Below are 13,684 nucleotides of genomic sequence, written 5' to 3'. Positions count from 1 at the left end.
TATAGTGTGTCTCTTTTCCACGCTACAAATGGCAATAAACAAGAGGCTGAGCACTGAAGCATATTTGGGGGCTCTGCAAGGGGAGCACGAGGATATTTTGACTTCTGAGATAATGAAATGTGTTGGGTTTTTTACCAAGTCACTTCATGCATTTCTGAAAATACACCGAATTCTCCTAAAAATATTAAGCTACCTCTAGAGAAGAAAAGCCTCCAGTGCTGCTAGGAAAGGTATTTTTCTTGTTGTGCTATAGCTGGTTTGCATGATTCAGTATGTTGTACCCTTTCCTGTCAGTCAGTAGTAAATGAGTACCTCAGCAGGTCTTAGGTGACTTTTAGTGCTGTTCTTGTTTGGAGCAGATCTAAAGCTGATGTTTTGACCAGTTGTTAGTATTAAAGGTCCGATGGCACTTTACAGGAGGGCTGGGGTGTAAGTTTTGGTGTCCTGGCCAAATTCCAACATGGGTAATTAAATTCTGTCCATCTAAACTTCCCCCTGTGGCTTTAGTTGGCTCAGGTATTCTTAATTTCCTGTCTTAAAATGTTCCATAGTGTTGCAGCGGTGCTGTTTAATAGTTGCCAGGTTCCACCTCGGCAATGTGTGAGATGATTCATACCTTACAGATTTTCAGATAGCTGCACGTCAGTACAGCCTATGAGAGCTGGAGGAGAGGCAGAGTAGAAATGACAAGATGTCATAATGACTGTTTCCTCCATTCATTTTCTAATTTTGTGACACTTCAGAAAAGAAATTAAAATCTCTCAATTTGTTAATGAAATAAATTCCTCTCCCCCTCAACCCTTCCATTTCTTGCATGCCCAGAGAGAAGAGAGCAGCTGAACAGATGTGGGGGGGGCTAAATGAAAACCCAGATCCCTGACTATGCCAGGACGTGAAGAAAACGGAGGTCTACGTTTGAACTGTTCTCCTTCCTCACCTCCACAACAGGCAGGAGCACATTTTTCACTTCACGTACTCCGAAGCTTTGAGAAATTTCACTTCCAAATCTAAGCTTTATGCCCTGAAGTCATTCTTACGGTAGTTTTTCTTCTTAAAATGTAGCAACGAAGCACCAAAACCGTGCTGAAAGTGAGATGATCCCAAGTGAATGTGTACTTTAAGTTGCTCCCTATTTTGTCCTTTCACTGGAAGTTTAAAAGCCAAACAAAGTCTAAATTACACCACCCCCACCCCCCCCCAAAAAAATAAAATACAGCCTCCAGAAAGTCCTTGTTCAGTATGGTATAGGCAAGTCTGTTATTTGACACTCCTTCATTGTTATCTATATCTGCCCTGTTTCCTCCCGTAGTCTGCTTCAGCATTGCAAAACTTCTGAACTCAGTCTGGATGTGGGGGAAGAGCTTGAGGTATTCAGTCTCTCACCAAAAATAACTTAGGAGGTGAAGCTGTCTTCGTGAGGGCAGAGAAAGAAGCTTTTCTATTAGCTGATTCAGCCCACCCAAAAATCCAAGGAGCCCCCCAGAAACGTCTACCTGAATCCATTGCTCAGGTAAGAAGAAGTAGAAAATGAGGCTTATAACTTAAACACCTCAGTTTGTTGCCTAAGGTGGGAGGAATATCCCTGCCATTTTAACACAAACGATATGTAATGTGTCTGCCTTGCGGTATGGCTTATGCATTTATCATGAGGTAGCAAAACTGGAGTAGTAATAAATTGGTGAGATTTCATTCTCATACAAATTTCTGAAAACTCTCAATAGCTATAGAAGTCACTAAGAGCCCAGCAAACACCCACTACAGTATTCTGCAGTGTCCAGTATAAGAAGAATCTCTTTTGCAAGAGTAGGGGAAGAAGCTGAAATGCATGACAGCTCGATACTCCCAGTTTTATGGCTTTCTCCTGCAAGCCTTGCTTCAGAAATGGATACCAGCGTAGCTCACAGCAAGAGCTTTGTCTGACTTGTCTGCTCAGGAGCTCAGTGAGTTACTGGCTGGATTACAATCGCTTGGCTGCCCCGTCTGCAATTCTGTGTTAGTGAGGGGTAATGGGCAGACTTGTAAACTTTTGTAAATAAGGAAAAAAGCTCTTTCAGAAAGAGAAAGCAAATATATGCCAGGTTTTGTTAACGACAAATGCAGAGCAGTAAAAAGGGGGGAAACATTAATGCTGCTTTGGGATAAAAGTGTCTCGAAGAGGTACATCTTTAACTGATCAGGAAGCTCTGGAGGGTGGGCCTAATCTTTTTGGTCTAAGCAACAAAATCTATGTGTCTCATTTTCTGGCAGAAAGCCAGTTTTTCTAGTCTCAAGATTTCCTGAAATTAGATCAGTTAGGGCCTGATCCTGGTAACATGGAAGGGGTTGAGTTCCCAGGAACCACTGTGTAGTACGCTGAAAAAAAAAAGTTTTTCTGCCACTCTGAATGAAAGCAGAAGTCAAGCATTTTCATAATTGGGGTAATCGTTGGCTATATAAAGCCAAAAAGTGATGAAAAATGTGGTGTAGGAAGTCCCAGTAAGTGAAGCTCTGTTTGAAAGTCAAGAGTTTTCACTTTGTCTTCCGTGAATGCAGGCAGGGATCATTTTCTTGAACTGCTCTGATCCTGCTGCCCTTAAACATATAAAACTCTGTCGTGGTTTAACCCCAGCCAGCAACTAAGCACCACACAGTCACTTGCTTCCCCCTCCCCCCTCCCAGTGGGATGGGGAGGAGATCAAAAAAAAAGTAAAACTTGTGGGTTGAGATAAGAGCAGTTTAATAACGAAAGTAAAATAAAATATAATACTAAATAATAATAATAAAAATATAATAATAATAATAATTGTCATGAAAAGGAATATAACAAAAAAGAGAGAGAAATAAAACCCAAGAAAAAGACAAGCGATGCACGATGCAATTGCTCACCACCCGCTGACAGATGCCCGACCAACGATCCGCTCCTCCTGGCCAACTCCCCCCTGTTTATATACTGAGCATGACGTTCCATGGTATGGAATACCCCTTTGGCTAGTTGGGGTCAGCTGCCCCGGCTGTGCTCCCTCCCAGCTTCTTGCACACCTGCTTGCTGGCAGAGCATGGGAAACTGAAAAATCCTGGGCTTAAGATAAGCGCTACTTAGCAACAGCTAAAACATCAGCGTGTTATCAACATCATTCTCACATTAAATCCAAAACCCAGCACTGTACCAGCTACTAAGAAGAAAATTAACTCTATCCCAGCCAAAACCAGGACAAACTCCCACTTCAATCAATGGGAGCTGTGCATACTTAAGAGCTACTGGGTCGAGTTCATAAATGTCTGTCACCGACTGTATGACACATCAGCACTCTTATGGCTGATTAAAGGAACAGATGTGTCAACAGCAGATGAGACCTTTGCACAAATAGGATAACGACACCATGTCAATATTTTCTTAATTTGTGAATAAGTGCTGTGAGGGACAGGGCACACAATATTCAAGAAACTAAAGTGTGGGAGATGATTGAGGAAGCTTGCTGAATTCTTATCTAAACACAAAAAGGAAATATTAAATATTAAATCAAATTGTTAATATTAGAATATAATATGTTAACATGACACTTCACCTTCTCTAAAGCAGCCTGTTATCACTTGCCCTTGATTTTCTGTTACTGCTTTCCAGTATGGAATAAATGGGGTGGAAAAGCTTTCTTTTAGTCAGAGAGAGAGAGAGAAATTTCCAGACAAGATTGCATGATGTTTTTACTGGAGGTGGCAGTAGCAGGGGTAGACTTGGATGGGCTGGCCCTTGCAGCGTGTGGGGATAGAGGTATGCAACGGTGTTAAGCCACCGTGAAGCCCTCCAGTCCTCAGGCTCTCCAGCTCCAGGACAAGTCCTGTGCAAGAAGCAAAGCAGTGCTGTTTTTCTTCTGTCTTATGCCTTGTTAAATATGGTTCGGAAACAGCTAATTGTGTAAGCGTAAGTCTGCATTTTTAAGATCACAAATTGATCTAAGTCTAATTGATTTAGTATATTTATTTACTTCAAGCTTAAACAGAAAAGTCATCATTTAGGTGTACAAATGCTTGTGAAAAGGCTTGTCTGGTGTCTGGGACCACCTGGGGATGCTAAAAACATTTTATCCTTGTCCTTCCAGCACCAAAGTCAGTGTTAGAGTTTATAGGAGCAATTCAGAGGAGACAGGAGAAGGGAGACGGTGGTCAGCCATGCACACAGACAAGGGCTTCCCTTCTCAGGAAAAGCTTCTCCTTGACAGTTGTCTTGACTTAAGGCTGCTTTGTAGCACCTCACAGGGCAGGAGATCTTGCCTGCTTTCTCACTAACAAAAATGTTACATGTTTATTAACTTTTTCTAGTATTGCCATTTTATTGAGGGGTAGGTTTCCATTTTTCTCCAGTCCAACACAGTGAGAGTGGCCCTTGCTTACCTCATTTTTCCCCTTTGCTTGAGATGGATACACGATGTAGGAATATGAATGCATCACCAACTCAGTGTTGCCATTTGCCTTTCCTCCCCACCAGCCCTGAGTCCTCACAGTCTTTTTTCTGACGCCTCTTGTATAAGCCATTCTCAGAGTATATAGGCTCTCTAAAGACGTAAGTGGATAGCAGTGCCAGTTACCTGAGTTACCTGCTCTCTTGGTTATGACTGTGGGAGATGCTAGTCCATTTCTGTCCACAAGAAGTCTTTAAGGAGTCTTTTTATAAGCAAAGTATTAGCAACTAAAAAATGAAAGTAGACAAAGTGGACAAAGCTAGTATTTAAGCCAGACTCCCAGGCAAAACAGAAGGGAAGACTTATGGTTGGACCCACTTTGAGCAGGGCCTGGACCAGAGGATCTTCAGAGGTCCCATCCAACCTACTGGAGTCTGAGTGTGGAAGGAGGGATGGAGTGAAAATGCATCAACATGCTTTTGCAATGGACAGGCCCAGCTCAGATCTTGGCTAGTCATAAGGAAAAGGAATGAGAGGGCTCATGATTCAGAAAAGGATCCCAGACCTCCAGAGGATCAGGTACTCCTTGGCACAGGCTTGGATGAGCTACATCAGTTTCAGGACATAAGCATATAGGATCAATCATTAAGTGAAAATGCAGGAGGCCTTCGAAGTGCTTGAAGTGAGCACCTGATGTCTTAAACTCGGGGCCAAGAAGCTCTGGGGAATTTGGAAGTCCCCAGCAATCATGCAGGGGGAGCTCAGTCATTCCCATGCCAAGTTAGTGACGATTTCTGACGATTTCTGAGTCCTACAAGAAAACTGGTCATGTGTCAGCAGCGTCTATAACAACTGGACTTTCACATCTGTGTTTTTACAGTAGAATTTGTAATTCTGTAAAGTACTTCAGTGCTTGTGAAACCCATTGCATGAATTAATAAATAATAATAGCTTGGAAACGGCAAGACATTCTGCTTCAAATCTAAGAGGACTCTAATCCTTTCATGCTATGAGGACATCTTTTCTATATTCCCTTTCTTGGGATGTCAAAGATATAGTTTTCCAAAGCATTTCAACAATTTGACTGGAACCCAAGGGGAAATTCTGGATGCTTTGTGGTGGAGTAATGAGTCAGAAAGTTTTCTTGCCAGGGATTGAGAAATGCCTGACCTCATTTCTGAGAACACTACATGCAAAGGAAAAATCTTCCCCTTAGTGGAATTCTAAATGTTTAGTGTAGACCTCTGAGCATAAGGCAATGGCATCCCTGTTCAAAAAAAAAGAATGAATTTGTGATTATCTTTGTATTTACTTATAGGGAAATACATGGTTTAGGTCAAATTTAAAACCTGAACAGTACAATTAAAATCTTTGTTTTGGACTAATTTTAGGTGTTAAAAGAATGTAATAGTGAAGAGTTTCTAATAATTTTTTATTGAATATATAGCTTTGACCTAAGCTGTAGCTTTGTATACATAGCTTTGTCTTTTAAATCATAAGTCTGGGAAAGCTGCTGGGGGTCCAGCCATTTGCACCAAGGCAGGATTAGCCGTATCTATTGCGTTTCTGACAAATATTTATCTAATTCCTTCTTACAGACCTCCGGCATTGAAGATGCCCTAGGCAATCTATTCCCAATGTCTAATCTGAGTTGTCCTTGCTCCAAATGTAAACCCAGTGTCTCTCAGCTGCTGTGCTATAGTTGTAGAGAACAACAAGCACATATTAGCCCTGTGGCTATATGGAACAAGTTTTCCTGAACTGCTGGCAATTAGAATTTGAAGCATTTTTGTTTTATTTTTATAGTTCCTGGGTCTGTAACCAACATACATGTTCCATAAGAAGAATTACTACTGGACCTAAGTAAAATTATATATATAATTGCCAATTTTGTATCATTTTCTTCTGCAAAGGATATCTAATTCTTTAGGCACACAGCAAAGCGCCTGTGGTTGGCAGCTATGCTGTGGGTGGCAGGCTGGATGAAATCCCCAGTGGATGCACACTGCTCTCTGCTTTGCTTTTTTGTTTTGCTTTGCTTTGCTTTAAGGTTTACCTCAGTAAGTCCATAAACAATATTATTCACTGAATTCCATTTATTTGCCACAAAACTGTTTGAATTGAGTACATCAGGGTTTGACTGCCACCTTATCTTGGTATTTGATCATCAGACAAACACACACAAGTGTGTACAAAAATCTATGGAAAAGTTAACAAAGCTGATTGATAGCTTACAAATGTTTTTTTTTATGGTAATTGTTCCAACTTATGATATTCTACAAAGGAAGCTCTTAAATGCACAGCTTTTTTTTTTTTTTTTTTTGTAAGGCAGTGGGTACCACTGTCTTTAATGAAAATCAGTCTTTTTATCCTGGAGACTAATATAACTCCTGGCCCTGGAGTTTGAACCCTATCTCCCTAGACTGCCAGAGCATTCTCATTTTTCATCCCTGCTGAGAACACAGCTACAGCACATTTCCTAATTTCTATCATATGTTAGTGTGCTTTGTAAAATGCAATTCCTTTTTTTTTAAATAAAATAATCAAATAAACCACATTGCAATGAATAGATGTCTTCCACTTTTTTACCTTACTTGATCAACTCATTTGAGAAGCCAGTAGTTATTTTGACTAGAGCTAGAATTTGTAAGACTTCAGTCAAAAATGTGACTTTTTATATCTTATTAAATTTCATGTGGGTTATGCAGAAAATAAATTACATGCAACTGTACTACATAAGTACCATTGCTGTATTTTTTTTCACTGAGCAATTTCTGAAAGCAGTATAAATCATAGGCTAAATTCTGCTGCCCTTCCTCCAACCTTGCTGAGCCAAAATCCCATTAAAGTTAACTTTGAGATTTGGCCCCATGACTGGATGAGTATGGGAAAGCCTGTAATTTATAAGGCCATATCCAGTCTATTATACTTCTGGAAAATGTGCAGAAATATATTTTTAAGAGACTTTTCTCTCCAAATTCCTAAAAAAGCCTGAGTAATTTCAGGGAGGCAATCTGATAGACAGATTTGTATGAATATTTATATAACTAATAACAGAGCCAATACTTCTAAATATTTTCTAAGAATATTCAGTCAAGTAAAACAGTGAATGCGTCTTGGCTGTTTGTCTTCTTTCTATTTACTTCCTTTGAATATGCCCACAGATGAGTTCACAGGCAGGAGTGTTGAAGAATAATGACAGTATTCACAAAGTGGATTTAAACTTGTAGCTTGGAGCAGTTTCATCAGAAAACTCTCCTAATTTGTGAATAGAAATAATGATACGTGGCAAGTGATGTTCAGAAAGATCTTACATTTTTAATTTCGAATAGTGAGTCTTTCAAATGTAAACAATCTACAGGTGATCTTCAGAGAACTTATTGAAAGAGTAATTTCAACTAATCCAAGAAAATTATAAAGTATCTTCAGAAAATATGCAAACAGAGAAAGGTTAAATCAATTAAGTAGGTTATTTACTACAAAATACTCATTCAGCTGTGGCAACTAACCCCAAACAGATGTACACTGGTCTGATGTACACTTGTGGTCTATTTGAAGATAAATTAAAATGCTTCTCTTAATATCAAATAAATACTCTTCAAAATGCTTCTTCAGATCTTCAGTCATTACCACGAACATGTGCAGTGCAGAATTAAACACTGCAAATATATGCATCTTAAAGGTCAGGACCTGAATAGAGAAGTCTGTATTTCCATCATAGGAATTAATAAATTCCCACATATCCTATATGCTTGAGCTCAAGTTCTTCATTAAACAACTTGAATTTTGATGACTGGGATGAAAACAGCCCAATACAAATTTGAGAACTTCCCTGGAAGCTATTTTGATTGTAGCCAGGGTTCCTGCTCCAAAGTCCTGCCAGGCTCTTCTCCAGAAGGACATCTTAAATCTGGTTGAGTCCCCACTGCTGGGCAGACTCTAAACAAATGAGGGTCCCCAGTTTACCTCCTCCTTACAGTTTTGAGTAAGTAATGAATGACAACCCAGGAAAATGTATCAGTTAGGTCCATTTTTTTCCCTACTTACTGCCTGCCAGCAAGGGGGAAGAGACTAAAGCTTTTCTGTCTGAATGGGCAGTGTGGACACATTAATAGGACATGCAGAAAAGCTAGCATTGATTATAAGAGTCTCTTGGATCCACTAACAATAAAGCACAGTATAGATTTTAGAAATTATAGGCTGTTCAAGCAATGGACATTTACTACAAGGCTAACTACTTTATTCATGGAAGTTTTACTTTCTTATATGTTTAAACTGCTTGCACGTGTATGTGTAAACCATATACTTAATTGTGCACATGGTCTGCAATTGTTTCAATACCCATAACTTGTCAGACATAGCTGGTTATTATATTTTACAAGCACTAATATGTTTGATTGATGTTGATATGTTCTGATTAAATTTACTGCTGATTAGTTGATCATCACTTTGAACAACAAGAAATTATATTTCACTGTTTTTATTACACTGATTGGCATTCAGTTTATCAACCGTGGCACCAATGGGAATTATCAGAGCTAATTGATTTCTAATGAGGATATATTAACTACATAGATGTAAGGAAATTCAACCATTTTTAGTCTGTTTTATTTTAAGGCAAGCAAACATAAAACTATGAAAAGGAAACATCCAGATCCTACAGTAATCTTTCAATTCTATACAAGTGCATTGACCTTATACTTTAGATTGATCTGCCTGTATAATGGATCTTTACTTCTGAGGGCTTTTCCTCTGATTCTGACTGAAGATTTGAAGAACTGTGTCTTTTTTCTTTTAAGTTTAACATACTGCTTTTTTCATCAAAAAATAATTCCTAATGGGAGAAATAATTGTTTTGGTTTTATGTTGTACAGCTTCATATCTTCTGGGGTAAGAAAAAATGATTTTAAATAACACTGTTATTAGTTTTAAATACATGAGTAAAAAGGAATCAAGGACATAAAATATAAAAGTAAAAAAAAAATTAAAGCAATTAAAAACCTCTTCAGAGTCCTTACTTAAAATCTCATATCTCTGCCTTCCCCTGCCTGTGGCTGCCAAGACGAAACGTTCAACTGATTTTGTAGTTTTTAATACTAGCTTACTGGGGTTTGGGTCATGATTTTATTATAGCCCTACTATCTGGTTCTCACATACTGATATCATCAGTGCCATTGGCCCTAATTCAACAAAGCACTTACATATGTGTGTAAATCCCACTGACATCCACAGAGGGTTGCACTTTGTTGAATTGGGGGCTGCTCTCATCACAAAATTAAACATGGGAAAAAAACTATAGTCAAGACTTTCATATGTAACCTGAAAACTAGCAGCCGTACGTGTAGACTTCTGCTTGCATTTTCCATGATACCCTCCCAGCTAGCCTGCAGGTCTCTGCTGCACGCTTAAGCTGATCTGGACTATGGGGATGCAGCATGCTCGCACCAATGAACTTTCCTGTCTTTGCTTCACATGTTCATTCTCCCTTTCTCTCTCTCTTTCTCTTTGTCAGATAATTTGGTGTTTTGCAAGCCACAGTCTCAATCCCGCTTTAATGCTTTCTGAAAGCCGCTTGTTGCAGGCTCAGGATCGTATCTAACGTGTGCCAACATTTTCTTTAATGCTCTTGCTCACTTTTAGGCCCACTAATGAAGGCTGAAGTGTTTCTGCTTAATATATTCAGAAGAATCTTTTTGAATGCGCTCTAGTTTGAGAATAAGTTGAGGGTTTCTTATGAGCACATGCTCCAAGAAGAAAGCACATATACTCCATCTTTAGGGAATTGCTGGCTGTCTTAACATCTCTCCAACATGATTCATGCTAAAGCACTTAGGAATATCAGTCTGCCCATGAGTTGTTCACCAACTTCCCCAGCCTGTGCAGGAGCAGCAAGAGCGGCCAATTGGTATGAATAATTCATGGCTGGGGCTAAAGCGTTTTTACATCTTCATATGTTCACCCATTAAGTGCAATTCAAAACCCACAGGAATGCACAGAATGTGGGGACTTCAATGGGCTCCGAGCACCTTAAAGGAAAAGAAACTTATCCTCATGTGTCAATGCTTCAAGTAAAAATAACTTGGGAAAACTCTGTTTCTAATGCAGTATTTCAAATGGAGGATCTTAAGACAATTAATATTTCTTAATTATTTTAGCACCATAGTGCTGACCACAAGACAGATGCCAAACTGACAGCGCAGTTATTACCTGAATGCTAAAGTTCAGCTTTACAGATGGATGTGCTTGCAGCATGCACTCATTAAAGCACACATTTCCAAACATACTTTATTTCAGATTCTCCTCTTTATAGTATTACAAGACTCATTATGAATAAAATTAGTTTATTATACATCGATAAGATGCTTATAAAGCACAGAGTAATGTTTATTTTTATGAATCCTTACCTCAACTCATAAAGGTTTGTTTATCTTTACAGTAAAATAGGAACCTGACTGTCCTATTTTCAAACGTGCAGTTTATTAAAACACTCAAATTCCATATTTAAATATGCTCCTGCTTTTTTACAGTTGAAATTCAAGTAATGGTATTTAGCCATCAGCAAATACTACATAAGTGATGGGAAAAGGTAACAGTACTCTCCTAGTATGCTGATGGGGCCTGTGACACATTTCCAGATGGGCTGTGGTTTTCCACTGTATGGGGAAGGTTAGGTACTCACATGCATAGCTTGGATATTTTAAAAGTGACTAGCCAGAGCTTAAGCATCAGATAAACAAACCCAAAACTAACCATAAATTCAAGAGGAAGGTTCAGAGTTTACAGTCCCCATCCAACTACTGGAAGATGCACAATCGCTATAGACCAAGAGGTCTTTCAGAAGTGGCATGTTCCTGGTATCGAAACTGCCAATATTCTCGCTGGGCAAAAGCATTCAACAGAGCCTGCAGCGTTGGAGGAAAGTCTGAGCAGCCCGTAGCTAACATATTTTGCTTATCTGCTAGGGGATGGCTCAGGCACAGAATGGTCTAACTGGCAGATAGGAACTGTAAGAAGATAGAACCGGCTCAGTTTAGATGAAATCTTCTGACAATTAGCCACAAAACTCTGATGTGTCTCAACAAGGCAAGAAGAAAACACAGACGAATTTTCATGAGCTTGAAAAAAGGAATGTCATTGACACCAAACCAACCCTCTTGGCCAGATTTCAAATTCTGCTATAACTATGAGCATGATAGAGACTTTTTTAAAAAGTAGTGTTTTAACTCTAGAAAAAATAATTGCTTTCTTAGTCTTAACTCTGGAAAATCAGAAATCTGTCTTAACTCTGGAAAAGCCATTTGAAATACTGATTCCCAAGCTCTCCAAAAAGTATATCACCCTGGGGCAGAAACGCAGCACAGAAAATTTCAGCCTAGCTGCTTTGTATTTGGCAAAGTCATAAGATCCCATAACAGGAGTGGCTGAATAAATCACTAAAGATGATGGAGACAGGCCTGAAGAACTCACGGTTGCGAAGCTAAACACTGAGCAGTCAGAAAACTCTGGAATTAATGTTAGATGATGAACTTTAATTTGCCATGCTTGGTCTTTAAACACATGACGACATGCTTCTCTTGTTCCCTCCTGTTGAACAACCGCCTTGTCCAGTGCCCAGAATGAGCAGGGTTCAATTAATGAGCAGATCTTCTCAGGGAAAATGTGAGTCCAATGTGAGAAAGAGAAGTTTTCCCCTTGCCTTGTCCTTTGAAATGGTGTACTGGTGTTCACTGACATAAAAAAGTTTTTAAAACATTCTACTTAGCCAGACATCGATGATATCAAACTGGTGAGGTACAGCAATCTTAAAGGCATCGAGAGGTATTAAGGAGGTATTAAACAGGAAAGTCTGAGGAACTATAACAGCAGTGAAATTAGTATTAAAAAAGAAAATGCTTTTAAAAATCATCTGAAAAACAAAAGCCTACTTATTAAGAAGTACACATGTACTTTCTGAGTTGCAGGTTTGGTGGTGGTAAAGAAAGCTTTTCTTACTGTTTTAAGAGGAGTCACATGAAATATGTTTATAGCTACATTTTGTGAACATTTTCTCTTTAAAAAAGTGAAAAAAACACTTTTCATAAAACAAAACATGTTTGACAATGATGTCAGCAATTTTTCAGACAGTATTTTCATTTTAAAAAGAAATAAAATTGGTTGAGAATTTTTCAACAGCTTCTTGAAACCCATTAGCCTTGGCTGCCATTCTTAAAGGAAGTGTACAAGAAAATTCATGTATTTAGAGAGACACAGATGAGTAGTTAAATCTTGTACTTTGCTGGGTTAATGATCATACACAGAATGTCAATAGAAAGGATGCTACCATGTTACTTTCTGACTTTATTGAAAGAAATACACTGGAGAATGCGTTTGAAGGTAGGCAGCCCTTACTACTGAAAGGGGAATAAGGGGAATATACCTCTTGGAAGATACGCTTTGCATCAAAACAACTTTATGAACAAAAGCTGTTTCCCTGCAGAAGTATTTCTGATTCCAGACCTTTTATTGTGAAGGTCTTTGTTCCTCTATCATGACACTGAAATGGTTAACAGCAAACTTTTGAAATCAGATTTGAAAAGCTTGATGAAAGAGCCTGATGTTTTGCCTGATTTTTCTTTTCTTTTCCTCTGCGGACAAAGGCCTTGAATGCTGAAGGCTGAAAAGCCTATTATTACCAGAAAGAAATGTAAGTAAACAAGGCATTACAATAATGAATTCTACAGTACATGACACGAAGGCAAGAACCAGCTCTGTGCAGCAAGCAGTGAAAGATTCGGCTGTATCTTGGCAATTTTTCAAAAATGATAACAATAAGAGGTTTTGTCGCTTCAGACATGTAAATCAAAAGGATATTTCAGCACTAAAAATGATACTGAGAGTTTCTAACCATTGACCCTAAAACAGCATTGAAAAATAGACATTAAAACTAAGAAGCTATAATCCTACAAGCCATGCACAATCAAACCTAAAGAGCTAAAAAGATTGAATTTTTAAAGTCTATTTGAAATTAGGTTGGCAATAACCACCCTTATCCACAGGAGAAGGATTTCTGATATTCAAAGTTAAGATGTGATAAAAAGGAATAATCCAAAAATTATACCAAGAGTATATTTCAAAACCAGCATTTGAAATGGTCTGAAATTCCCCAATCTTGTTCCTAAATAAACAGCAAATACAGAGGCCACGCACACAGGTAGTTTGGACTATGAGGACGCTGAGAATTTTATTTATAAGAAGTCAAAGTGTGCATAAGTGAAACATGAAGATGGTGAAATTTGATATTTAGGCTTTTTATAGTGCATTAACAAACT

Source organism: Gymnogyps californianus, chromosome 4 (assembly GCF_018139145.2).
Source record: "Gymnogyps californianus isolate 813 chromosome 4, ASM1813914v2, whole genome shotgun sequence".
Taxonomy (NCBI): domain Eukaryota; kingdom Metazoa; phylum Chordata; class Aves; order Accipitriformes; family Cathartidae; genus Gymnogyps; species Gymnogyps californianus.
Note: the sequence above shows the minus strand (reverse complement) of the source record.